This window comes from Myxocyprinus asiaticus, chromosome 39 (assembly GCF_019703515.2).
Source record: "Myxocyprinus asiaticus isolate MX2 ecotype Aquarium Trade chromosome 39, UBuf_Myxa_2, whole genome shotgun sequence".
In the NCBI taxonomy this organism is placed as follows: domain Eukaryota; kingdom Metazoa; phylum Chordata; class Actinopteri; order Cypriniformes; family Catostomidae; genus Myxocyprinus; species Myxocyprinus asiaticus.
The window spans coordinates 18,222,464-18,236,052 of record NC_059382.1 but is presented as its reverse complement, the minus strand read 5'-3'; positions in this window follow the sequence as shown (position 1 = coordinate 18,236,052).

Sequence of the window (13,589 nt, the reverse complement as noted above, 5' to 3'; positions counted from 1 at the left end):
TGGGTTAATTACCTCTCTCACTTATAGGCTATGAGAGATCAATCAGCTACTGTATATCTACAACTGCAATGTAATAACTTTCATCTGCTCAAACAATGAAGCAAATAGTCAAATGAATTTAAACGAAATTCCGTGCCAGTCAGAATGCATTGTGAATGCTGTTGTCGTAAATACGTGCTGCTTTACAACTGTCTAAAACACGGAATTGAGTTACAGTTCCCAAAACAATTAACAACATCCTAACTTCTAAAAATATAATACTAATACTAGCTAATACTTTAATATAGATAATCTTTATGTGCTATTATTTCAGGAGTTAAGGTTTTCACAAGGACAGTTTTCATATAGCCAATTATATATTTTATGAGCATAACTCTAAATCTGATATTCGTGGAAATGTTTCAATAAATGTTATATATTTTTTGAAATGTGTGAATAACTGGAGTGTGTATATTTGACTGACATGTTTTTGTCAATGTTATAGAGGTTTAATAGTGTTATAGGGTGTTATAGCGCTATTTTAAATAGAAGAATTAATGCTTTCTATTACGCATGCTTTCAATTACTTGAATTAGATAAGATAAGATGGAAAACATCTTGGAAAAAAAAGAAAGAAAAATTTGCTAGGTTTTAAATTATAACATAATAGATATATTGTTCAAAATTAAGACAAAAGCATTTGGAAACTTTCTGGTTGTGTAGATGCTAAAGTAATGAAAAACCACTGTGGTCACTCTGCTTGGACACCTTCATACAGGTACATCCACCTTGGGACCAGTTGATTAAAAGCAATTGCCAAAATCACTAATAAAATTTATTTCCGTGACAAAGTCTTGCATAATTGTTTGCAGATGCCACTTGGTTTGATATTTTTTGTTTTCGATGCAATGAAATTCATTAATTTTTAAGTGTGAATTAAGTGTCCAAAATATTACTATCTGTATTTAACTTAGATCTCCATACTGAACTGCTTTGCAAGAATGAGAAAGTAATGGAATTAATTTACAACAGCAATCACTTCATCCTGATTGCGGTATAAGTAATTTGAGGCTCCATATGTATACATTTTTTGCAAAGTGCCTTCTGTTTGGTGGTAGCTGCTTGTGATGCAGGTGTCTTAATATGATAAGTTATGGCACTGTGGATGAGAGGTTGAGAACACAGGCTTTAAATCAACAATGCATGTGTGTGTGTGATAGATGGTTGTGCTACTTTCGGTGGATACTGTATTCCAAGGCCTACTCCATCTGCCAGGCATCATGATGCATGGCAGCACCAGTTCACAGGTCCAAGTCATTCATCAGGGAATTTTATGACTGAATCCCCTGCAGTGTGTGTGTCTCAGTGGGGACACTGAGAGAAGGACTCCATATCACGTGTCAGTGCCCTTGTCACGTGACCTGCCCTTGCATATGGGCAGGCCACACCATGGCAGGGCAGGACCTTTCCTGGTAATAATTGAGGACAATCTCTACTTAATAAAGTAAAATAGAGAATACATACAGTATTCTTCTAAATCTTCCACACATTTTTCACGCCTTGCCCGGCATTCTATGAGATGCTCAAGGGCACAGGTGGCTTCATCAGGACCCATCTGTCAGAGAGCTGAGATGGATACTGAAAGAAAAGGGAAGGCGGCTGTGTGATTCTGCATCAAGGCTGAGTCGGCCTCATCCAGTTGTGATCCATTACACTTCTCAGAGGCTGTAAGAACAAGTGTGCCCCACAGTCTGTGGATGATGCTCAGGGACTAGAATGAAAATGCTCTAATGCTTTAAAGTGATGGTAAGGGCTATGGCAGTCTGCAAGGGCAGTTGTACAATGTCTGCATGCAAAGAATGGCTCTCCTGTTGCTTTGGGGAAGAACATTTAATTATTTCCTCTCTCGCACACACATACAGCATGTGCTTACCGGTATAGCTTAACACCTGCTTCTTTCTAAAGCTGAGCCAAAAGCTCATAGCTTTCCTGTATCATGTTTGCATAGAAATCTTCATCATAGGCTTCATCATGTTTTGATAAACACATATGACATACAGTCTTAGGGCTCTATTTTCATGAGTGTGCAAAGCGCAGTGCTACGCGCAATGACCGTGCGCTACGTCTTGTCCAATTTTCGTGAGAGCACTAATTCTAATCGCAATTTTCATGCCAGTGAAAAGCGCAAGTGGGCGTGGGTGGGGGTGTTTGCACTATCTGTGGATGTATGTGCGCAAACTGTGGGTGTATTGTATGTTAATGAAGTGGCTCAGAGCGCCATCTGCTATTTTCCTGAGAAATTGGTCATTGCGCTAAGACATTTCAAAAGCAGGTCTGTTTTCAGTGCTAGTCTAAATTCAGTTCGTTAATTTGTAGTTTGGACATTCCACCAGCAGGTGGTAATAGAGTTAATGTCCAAACTCTAAAAATATAGTGGAACAAATTAAGTCCCTGAAAATCACCATTTTATTAAACAAAATGAGATTCATGTTAAACTATCTATAGTTCATGGTTAATTTTAAATTATTATTATGTTTATTTTTACAATTGTATTTATGAATATTATGTATTTGTTTTGGTATTTTTCCACCTGTTGTCGTAGAGTGATTTTTAAGTTACGGCAAAATGGGCCGGTGGAAGAAGTTGGATAGGATAAAATGTTTGGATTTGGTATATGATTTTTTGTTGTTGTACTATTTTGTTATTTTGATTAGATTTTTGTTTTGTTTGAAGTGTAATTTGAATTTAGAAATATTTTGTAGGTTTTTAGGAAGAATGTAGGTAAAATTTTTTGTGTTTCATATTATTTAATTGTTCAAAATCAACCGGTAGATGTGAAGTGCGTACAGATACAATCGCTATTAATACTAGCCATGATTTGTATGTCAGTAGATGAAAATAATTAATAATACTTACATTCCCTATAATTTAACGGAGCGTACATCCAAATCCTGACAAGAATAACATTTTCTAAGCATATAAAAGCGTGTCCATATTTCTATTATTCTAATTCATTGCATACAGTCCATTTACACTACCAACTTCTTATGAATTAAATTGCACTTGACCCAGCCCATTTGCGCATTGCACGGGCGATTTCGCCAAACCCACTTGCTCCTAGACTTAGCACAAGACTGTACAAAAATACCAAAACTTCACTGCCATGCCCACTGACTTTGCGCTTATGACTTATGGATTAGTGTTGCGCTTAGCGCTCTTAAAATAGAGCCCATTGTCTTGTCTTGATTCTCACGAAACCTGTCAAGAAAATATCTAGTCCTATTTTAATCCAAAATCAAAAGAAACAAATAGGAAATTATATTTTGCAATGTGAAAAAATTACATATTACTTAAATTGTAAAGCATATGCATCTTAGTAGTACTCTTTTTGAACTGCCTTTCATTTTTACTGATTTTTAATTTAAAAACAAAATCATTATACAACAACTTTAATACAGTAAAAAAATGACTGTTAGGGCAATGAGAATCATCAATGAAAACAATGGGAATATTGTTTTATTATTTTGGGAATGGGATAATGAGAACTGGGGGCTAAAATGTTCTGAAAATAATGTAACAATGCAAAACAATCTTAATTGTCCTAAATGTAGGCTTAATTTTCTTTAAGCAAATTATAATTTATTTTTCTTTTCTTTTTTTCTCATATTGATTTTGGGTTAAATATGACCAGCTCATTTTGATAGGTTTTGTGAGAATCACCTAATTATTGTTTGATCCCAATCATTTTTATTAATTTTTTTAGTTTGTGAACAAAAAAAAAGAAAACATGCATTTACAAGATATAGTATTCAGTTAACCTAAACAAAAACTGAAGTTAAGAGGCTAAAGTGCAGCTAATTGTGTCATCATTCCTCCCACATTAAAATGTATTCAGTCAAATTAAAATGTGCATGACATGAATCATGATTACTTTAATGGTTTTGCAATGTAAGCATCATAACAAATTATTCAAATACAGTAATATGTTAATGGTAAGCCTACTCGATACATGATATTATAGGGCAGGCTTAAAAAGCAACACATTTTTTGTTAGCCTCAGTCACTTTTTTATGAAAAAAATAAATAAAAAAATAAATAAAAGAAAGATGTAATAAAAGTGAATGGTGACTAAGACTCATTCTGCATAATACTGTATATCCTTTTGTGTTGTATGCAAGACAGAAAGTCATCCAGGTTTGGAACAACATGAGGGTGAGTAAATTATTGCAAGGGTGAGTAATTTTCATGTTTGGGTGAACTGTCCCTTTAAGGAGTTTTTTTGTACCGACAGCTGAATCTGAGCAAGACTGAGTAAATCATTTGGGGAAGTTTTTAACAGTTGAAAGTCTCTTTAACTTGACACAGAGTCTAAAACACGTTGCTCCAGATGTACATACAAAGACAATAAAAAATGCAAAATTGATTTGATGTGAACAGCCCCTGAATGCTGTGTTAACAACCTACTGAGAATTTACTCGTTTCTATGGCAACATGAATAACGCCACACTGTATCTATGTGCGATGTTGATGACTGCAAAATATCAATACATTAATTAATTCAAAGTCAAAGTCAAATGTATTTATAAAGCACATTTAAAAACAACAATTGTCGAAAAAAGTGCGGTACAATCATAGTCACAGAAAGTACAATTTAATACTAACTTTAATACTAACACAGCTCTCATACTGAGTTAAACGCCAAATAATAAAAATATGTTTTAAGACTGGATTTAAAAACAGAGAGTGAGGGGGCCAGCCTAACATGCAGTGGCAAATTATTCCATAGTTTGTGGGCTGCTACACAAAAGCACGTCACCCCTATGCTTTAACCTTGCCCTAGGAAAAACCAGAAGCAAGAGATCAGCGGACCTGTGATACTGATGGAACATGTGGTTGTATAAGGTCAGAAAGATAGGTTGGAGCTAGCCCATTTAGTGATTTGTAGGCAAACACTAAAATCTTAAAATCAATCCTAAACGTACCAGAAGCCAGTATGGGTAAATGTGTTCTACCTTGCTTGTTCCTGTTAAAAGACGAGCTGCAGCATTCTGCACCAACTGCAAACGTAAGAGGGAGGCCTTTCTAGTACCAACATAAAGTGCATTACAGTAGTCAAGATGGGACGAGATGAAAACATGTATAACCCTTTCAAAGTTGTTAAATGACAAAAATGACTTGACTTTGGATAATAGCCTCAACTGGAAAAAAATGGATTTGATCACTGAATTAATCTGTTTGTCCAGTTTAAAATCACTGTCCATTATCACTCCCAGATTTTTTACAGTGGGTTTTACATATGGATGCAAGGAACCCAGGTCCATATGTGGAGCCTCGCAGGCACCATTGGGTCTAAAAATCATAATTTCTGTTTTACTCTCATTAAAATTTTGAAAGTTTAAGGCCATCCAAGCTTTGTTGTCCTTGAGAAAGTCCAACAATGGTTTTAAAGAGTTAGTATCTTTCAGATTCAAAGGCAGGTAAAGTTGAGTGTCATCTGCATAACAATGAAACGAGATGCCATACTTCCTAAGAATGGACCCTAAGGGGAGCACATACAGGGTGAACAGGATCGGCCCAAGAATTCAGCCCTGAGGAACTCCACAAGGAAGAGGAGCTGAGAAGGATACAAAGTCACCAAGGCAGAGAGAAAAACTTCTGTCAGACAGGTAGGACCTGAACCACTCTAGAGCAGTACCTTTAAAACCAACACATTGCTCCAAGCAAGAGATCAGGATACTGTGGTCTACAATGTTGAATGCAGCTGTGAGATCTAGAAGCATTAAAAGAGCGGAATCACCCAAGTCAGAGGCTAATAAAAGGTCATTAAAACTTTTAAAAGTGCAGTATCAGTGCTATACCGGGCTCTAAAACTGGACTGGAATACCTCTAGAAAACCATGTATGTCTAAAAAAGATTGTACATAACTGATAAAGAACTGTATGAGTACTACTTTCTCCAATATTTTAGAAAGAAATGGGAGTTTGGAGATTGGTCTAAAGTCGGAGAGAACCGAAGTGTCCAGATTGGATTTTTTAATCAGTACTTGCACTACTGCATTTTTAAAGTTCAGTGGTACAACACCTGAGGCAAGACTGCAATTTATAATTATTTGAATCTATGGTCTAATAGTTTCGAAAATATCTTTTAAAAAGTGGGGAGGGACAACATCTCTAGGACAGGCTGAGGATTTCATATGACAAATGATTTCCCTCAAAAGAGAAAAAAACACAGGCTCAAACTGGTTAAAAACAGCAGAGCAGGTGACAGTGATGGATGGGTCATTGGAAGGTGGTGAAAGGTTAACTCTAATAGTAGCAATCTTGTCAACAAAAAAGTGGAGGAAGTTTTCACAGGTTTCTAAAGAAAAGTCAAAACATTAAAAAATAAATGTATTAATTCACCTTTATATGTTCTTTCAAAATGTCAAAAATAAATAAATAAATAAATAAATCAATCAATAATTAAACAAAGATAGAAAATGTACCAGGTAACAGTGGCTGTAATAAACAGAAAAATACTAAACTACCTTGTTGAGGCTGCTGCCATTTGGTCCATTTACAAAAAGTCACGACTTCCTTCACCAAAGTAAAATTTGCTTTAACATTATGTGATGTAATACATTACTTTTCTCATTGTGATTATAACATAGAATATATACAGTTGAAGTCAGAAGTTTACATACACCTTTGCCAAATACAGTAACTAATGTGATAATACTATTGGTAAAACATTTTATTCATAAATTTATTCAAAAACTCTCATCAGACATACCCAAGTTTAAATTTTTTATGCAAGACGTTACTTCTTTAATGTTGACTTTCCAAATACCGAACAACCAAAAAAGTTTCAAAACTGTCAAATGACGAATTATTAAACACACCTTAATGAGTTTTTTTTTATTTTTTTTTATGATTATTCTGTATTTCTATGTCTGTGTATTCTCCTTTTTGATGTCAACAAATATTATTGTCTTTATTCTTGTTGGACAGCCTCTGTATTATCATACTGGAATTGTAAAATAAAATAAAATAAAAATACGGTCACCGGTTGGAAATTTAAAGTGTAAAATGTTACCTAATGAGCTTTGCAGTGGTTGATATAAAGAATAATCAGAGGACGTACAGTCTTTTCATGGTTGGCCAATATAAATGTAAGTACAGAAGTTTTTTGTTGTAACAAACTCACCACAAATGATTTAAATTGGCTAGTTTTAGCAATGTGTCATGTGTATTTTGTTGGTTCATTTTTTTCATGTCTTTTAATTTGAAATTCTAGTTCCTGTTTCATGTCATGTGGTTCCCTTGTTATGTGATTTCATGTTTCCCTCCATGTTCATGTGTCTTGTTTTCATTGGTTGATTGTCTTGTTATCTTGTTTAGAGTTCTTTGTGTTTATTGGTTATCCTTGTCATGTGTTCTCCCATGTTCATGTATTTAACCCTCATGTTTTCCATTGTCCATTGTCAGGTATTGTTGAATGTAACTTTGGTTGTGAATTCAAGCTTATGTCAAGACAAGTTTATGTTTCATTCATGTTTGTAGTTAGGGTTTTGGATATCACGAGTTGGAATAAATTTGCACTTGGGTTCTTTACTTCACCGTCATCGTCATCGTCATTGTCTTTGTCATTGACAGTGCCAGCGCCATCGTTACAGAATACCTGACCCACAAAAATGAACCTAGCAATCCAACTCCTATGCCTACGTCAGGGGAATCGTCCCCTGGAGGATTATATGGAGGACTTTTGAGCTCTGGCATGCCAGGTGGACTTTAATGAGGTTGCCCTCAAAGACATTTTCCATTATAAATGAAACGAGCCAATCTCTTTGCTGATGCCAGGCGGTCAGAATACCCACAACCTGGCTCAGTATATCGAACTCACCCTGCAGATTATTGGTTCTACGTTCACTGTGGGGGAGGCGGATGCTGAGCCAGAGTTCCATGTCATGGCCACCAAGCCAAAGTTCCACGTCATGGCCGCCAAGCCAGAGTTCCACGTCATGGCCGCCAAGCCAGAGTTCCACGTCATGGCCGCCAAGCTAGCGCCATCTTTTGCCCCGGATCCTGAGTCTGCTCCATGCCACGCCTGAGCCTGCTCCATGCCACGTCACAGCCATGCCTGAGTCTGTTCCACGCCATGTCATAGCCACATCTGAGCTATTGGACCTGGAGATGTTCCCGCCCTTGTACACACCCTATAGACACTTCCTCAGGATCAGACAAGGGGAACTTCCGACCCTCCGAATTTGCCTAGACCTTCCGAGCCCTGGACTCTGCCTTGGTTCTCTGATTTCTCAGTTTCACCTTGGCTCTATGTCCCTTCGGCTCCACCGTGGTCCTTCGGCCAATTGGCTTCTCTGGGGCCCTCGTCCCTCCAGCTCTGCCTTGGTCAGTCAGTCACCTGGCTCCACCTGAGCTCTCCTATCCCACAGCTACGCTTCATCAGTCTGAGCCTGCAGCTCCACCGGGGACCTCCTTCCCTACGGCTCCGCCTTGGTCCTCAGTCCCACCGGCTCCGCCTCTGTCCTCCGATTCCCCCAGCTCCACCTCGGTCCTCCGAGCCTTGGGCGCTACCTCGGTTCTCCGAACCTCTGGCTCCACCATGGTCCTTCGAGCCGTCGGCTGCTCTCTGGGCACCAAGTTCCCTGGTGTTGCCCTTCTAGTCTCTCACGGCCCCGCGTTCCACGCCTCTCAGGGCCCCACTTTCCATTGACTCTACCAGGCCATGCCCCACACCATGTCTTGCCTAGCCACGCTTCAAGACCCCCCCCCCAGCTCCCTACAGAACTTTGGGTTTATGCCATGTTTAATGTGTTTTGTTCATGTGTTGGGGCATTGGGAGCCACCCCTTAGTGGGTGTGATATGTCGTGTATTTTGTTGGTTCATGTTTTTCATGTCTTTTATTTTGAAATTCTAGTTCCTGTTTCATGTCATGTGGTTCCCTTGTCATGTGATTTCATGTTTCCCTCCATGTTCATGTGTCTTGTTTTCATTGTTTTATTATCTTGTTTAGAGTTATTTGTGTTTATTGTTTATCCTTGTCATGTGTTCTCCCATGTTCATGTATTTAACCCTCATGTTGTCCATTGTCAGGTATTGTTGAATGTAACTTTGGTTGCAAATTCAAGTTTATGTCAAGCTTATGTCAAGTTTGTTTCATTAAAGTTTGTAGTTTTTGGATATCACGAGTTGGAATAAATTTGCACTTGAGTTCTTTACTTCATCGTCATCGTCTTTGTCATTGCCAGTGCCAGCAACATTATTACACGATGTAGTAAAATGATTAAACAACTAATGAATATTTTGCTTTAACAGTCACGTCAAAGAAAGAGACAGGATGTTAACAGGACCGGAGGGACAGGTGATATGGAGGTAAGGAATTCAGCAAATAGTGAATGTTACTCGACCAAAAGTTGTACAACTGACTTGAATATTTTCCTGGGGATATAATTACATTCCATTTAATTCAATAAAAATAGTTTAAAAAAATAACAATAAAATTGTATTGTTCTATAGATTATCTTACAAAACCAGGAAATATTTATTTATTTACTAATATATATATATATATATATATATATATATATATATATATATATATATATATATATATATATATATATATATATATATATATATGGCGGCCAGAAAACTAAAAACTACTTCAAAGTGTTCTCATTTAAAAAATCCTCCACTTGCAGCAATGACAGCTTTGCAGATCCTTGGCATTCCAGCTGTCAGTTTGTCCAGATACTCAGGTGACATTTCACCCAACACTTCCTGTAGCACTTGCCATAGATGTGGCTGTCTTGTCGGGCACTTCTCTCGCACCTTCCAGTCTAGCTGATTCCACAAATGCTCAATGGGGTTAAGATCCATAACACTCTTTTCCAATTATCTGTTGTCCAATGTCTGTGTTTCTTTGCCCACTCTAACCTTTTCTTTTTGTTTTTCTGTTTCAAAAGTGGCTTTTTCTTTGCAATTCTTCCCGTAAGGCCTGCACCCCTGAATCGTCTCTTTACTGTTGTACATGTAACTGGTGTTGAGCGGGTAGAATTCAATGAATCTGTCAGCTGAGGACATGTGAGGCATCTAATTCTCAAACTAGAGACTCTGATGTACATGTTGTTTAATTGTACATCTGGCCTTCCACATCTCTTTCTGTCCTTGTTAGAGCCAGTTGTCCTTTGTCTTTAAAGACTGTAGTGTACATCTTTGTATGTAATCTTCAAGCATTGTATAGCCTTCATTCCTCAAAACAATGATTGACTGACCAGTTTCTAGAGAAAGCTTTCTTTTTTTGCCATTTTTCCCCTCCCCTTTTCTCCCCAATTTGGAATACCCAATTCCCAATGCACTCTAAGTCCTCGTGGTGGCGTAGTGACTCGCCTCAATCTGGGTGGCGGAGGACGAATCTCAGTTGCCTCCGTGTCTGAGACCATCAATCCGCGCATCTTATCACGTGGCTTGTTGAGTGCGTTACCATGGAAACATAGCACGTGTGGAGGCTTCATGCTATTTTCCCCGGCATCCACGCACAACTCACCACGCGCCCCACCGAGAGTGAACCACATTATAGCGACCACGAGGAGGTTACCCCATGTAACTCTACCCTCCCTAGCAACCGGGCCAATTTGGTTGCTTAGGAGACCTGGCTGGAGTCACTCAGCACACCATGGATTCGAACTTGCGACTGCAGGGGTGGTAGTCAGCATCTTTACTCGCTGAGCTACCCAGGCCCCCCTTTTTTTTGCCATTTTTGACCTAATATTGACCTTAAGACATGCCAGTCTATTGCATACTGTGGCAACTCAAAAACAAACACAAAGACAATGTTAAGCTTCATTCAAAGAACCAAATAGCTCTCAGCAGTGTTTGATATAATGGCAAGTGACTTTCTAGTACCAAATTAGCAATTTAGCATGATTACTCAAGGATAAGGTGTTGGAGTGATGGCTGCTGGAAATGGGGCCTGTCTAGATTTGATCAAAAATGACCTTTTTCAAATAGTGATGGTGCTGTTTTTTGACTATACTTTGTGATCAGTTGAACAGCAAAATCTGTACATTATTCCAAACTTTTGGCTGTCAGTGTGTGTATATATAAATATATTATTTTTTATTTTTTTCAATATGGGGTGTTTCTCCCCTACACATACATCCCCAGCCTATCCTAAATATATGAATGCCTTGCTACACAATACTTTCTCTACCATATTCAGTGATTTCAGGGAAATATAACTTCTTTTGCACGATGTTGATGCATAAATGGTCATTCTTTAGCAGATAAATATGACAACAGGCTGATGTAACAGAGAGGACTGTGTCTGACAGGATTGTGACTGGGTTTCCTCTATGTGTGACATGGTACTGTGGAGTCAGTAGCAGGCTGAGCAGATGGATCCTGTTGACGGGCAGGTCTGGAGAGGGTCAGATGGTCTTGTCCCTCCTGCTGCTGAGGCCTGTCTTGGACAGCTGTAGTCTGATCTTCCCTACAGACATTCTGGTAGAGTGCTTTTTATCTTTTCCACCTTATTATGCAAACAGATTTACTGAAGCGCTCACAGTATATAGACCTTATTCACGCTAGCGCCATCTTTGATTTTGATGAATGGAATGACAATGAGGCTGTGAGAGACAGACTTACCATTTCTTCAATGGCATGAATGGTATAAAGCTGTATAAAGCACTTAGATCACATTTGATTTTCCACAACTCATGTTGTCTGGAGTTTTTTGTATACTGAATGTTCTTGGACAGATATTTTTTCAATGTTTTGTCTGCCAAATGATCCAAAAACACTTTAAACTGCAGTACAGCCCATTGAAGAGACGGTAAGTCTATCCCTCACAGCCTCGTTGTCATTGACATTAAAATCAAAGATGGCGCTAGCATAAATAAGGTCTATTGATTGCAATGTAGATTAATTTGTTAGTGTAATCATGGAAATAGGATATGAATCAAAGCCTGCGCACCAAGATCACGAGAGCCAACAATCATTTTCTTTAACTCAACTTGGAGTTACTAAATATAACTCACAAATGTTTTTCCCTTTTGATCCATCAGTTCATGACTTATGCATATAATAGAAACTTATTTCCAAATATAAGAATTTCTTTTAGCCTATATATGTTAGTATTGGTCATTCTTAATTGTAAACTCGTAGCAGCACAACTTGTGTCAGACAAAGAGCTATTCTGTTGTCATGTTGTCTTTGTCAGCCTCATTCATATTCAGTTCATACTGTTCACACTCCAGCCTTTGAAAGATGGCTCCAACATCCCAATTTACCCATATCTTCCACCTCAGCTTGTTAGGCTGGATTTGTGCTCCATCAGACTGGTGCCCTCGCCGAGATGCATCAGCCTTCTGAGACATATCTGGAAGCTTATTGATTTTGGCATATTAAGTTATGAGTGGGAGGCTGTAAATGGTGAACAGGCTGTTTCATTGTTTGAGCTGCTAAGCTGCTGTATAATTACATCTGTGACTGTAAAGCCCGCTGACTGAGCCCACAACTGGCCAAAAGCACAGCTAGTGAAATAAGATGGTGCCTCGTGTTCTTTATGAGCCAGGCCTTTACTGGGACCCCAGAAGCACCATCTGCAGGCAGTGAAAGTTTATTTCCTCAAAGGCCCTTTGTGGTGTGGGCATGTACAGTCTCCCTGTGACATGATGTATGACAAGCCTCTTAAGCATTTTAAGGGTTTACTTCCAAGCTGTTCAGCAGTGTTTAAACTGCAGTGTCAGGACAATCCCATAAACATCACCATGTCTCAACATCAATAACTATTTGAGTGGAGAAAATTATGCTGCAAAACTTTTACTGCCTTTAGGATAAAATTGCTGTCACACCACTTCTTATGCACACTCATCAGGGAATTGCCGTTTTTTCTAAGCTCTGTGGAAAGGTAAAAGCAAATTCCATGCAGGGACTGGAAAGCATTTTGTTGACCAAAACAAAATAGTGATAGATTGTGCTATTCACATTTGTTTGGTATTAACACATTAGTGATTTTCCAATTGAATGACCTATCAATTAAAGGGATAGTTCACCCAAAAATGAAAACTCTGTCAATATTTACTCACCCTCATATTTTTCCATACCAATATGACTTTCTTCCTTGAAACACAAAATTAGATGTTAGGCACAATGTTCTTTTCAGTCACCATTCACTTTCATTGCATCTTTTTCCATATGTGGTGATGTGGGTGTGGCCGAGCAACATCTGTGGAGAGCAAGGCTGGGAAAGGAAGAACGGTAAGGATTGACACCTGTGGGAAATTATCTCTAACAGTTGTTCTGCGTTACAGTAAGAGCTGGAGATGGATAAAAAGGGTATCCAGACTGCCGGAGTGGAGAGGTAGAGATGCACACAGCAGTGATCATGAGTGCCATTATTTATGTTATGCTGAAAAGTAAAGTTGTTTGTTACACTGAAAAGTGGGAAAATAAAAACTCACGTTGGATTGTTCACCTGGCTCCCGCTTCTTCCTTCAAAGTAGCAAGAGATCTGTCACACCTTACAATGAAAGGGAATGGTGACGGAGGCTGTCATTCTGCCTAACATCTGCTTTTCTTGACATGCGAGTTTGGAACAACATGAGGGT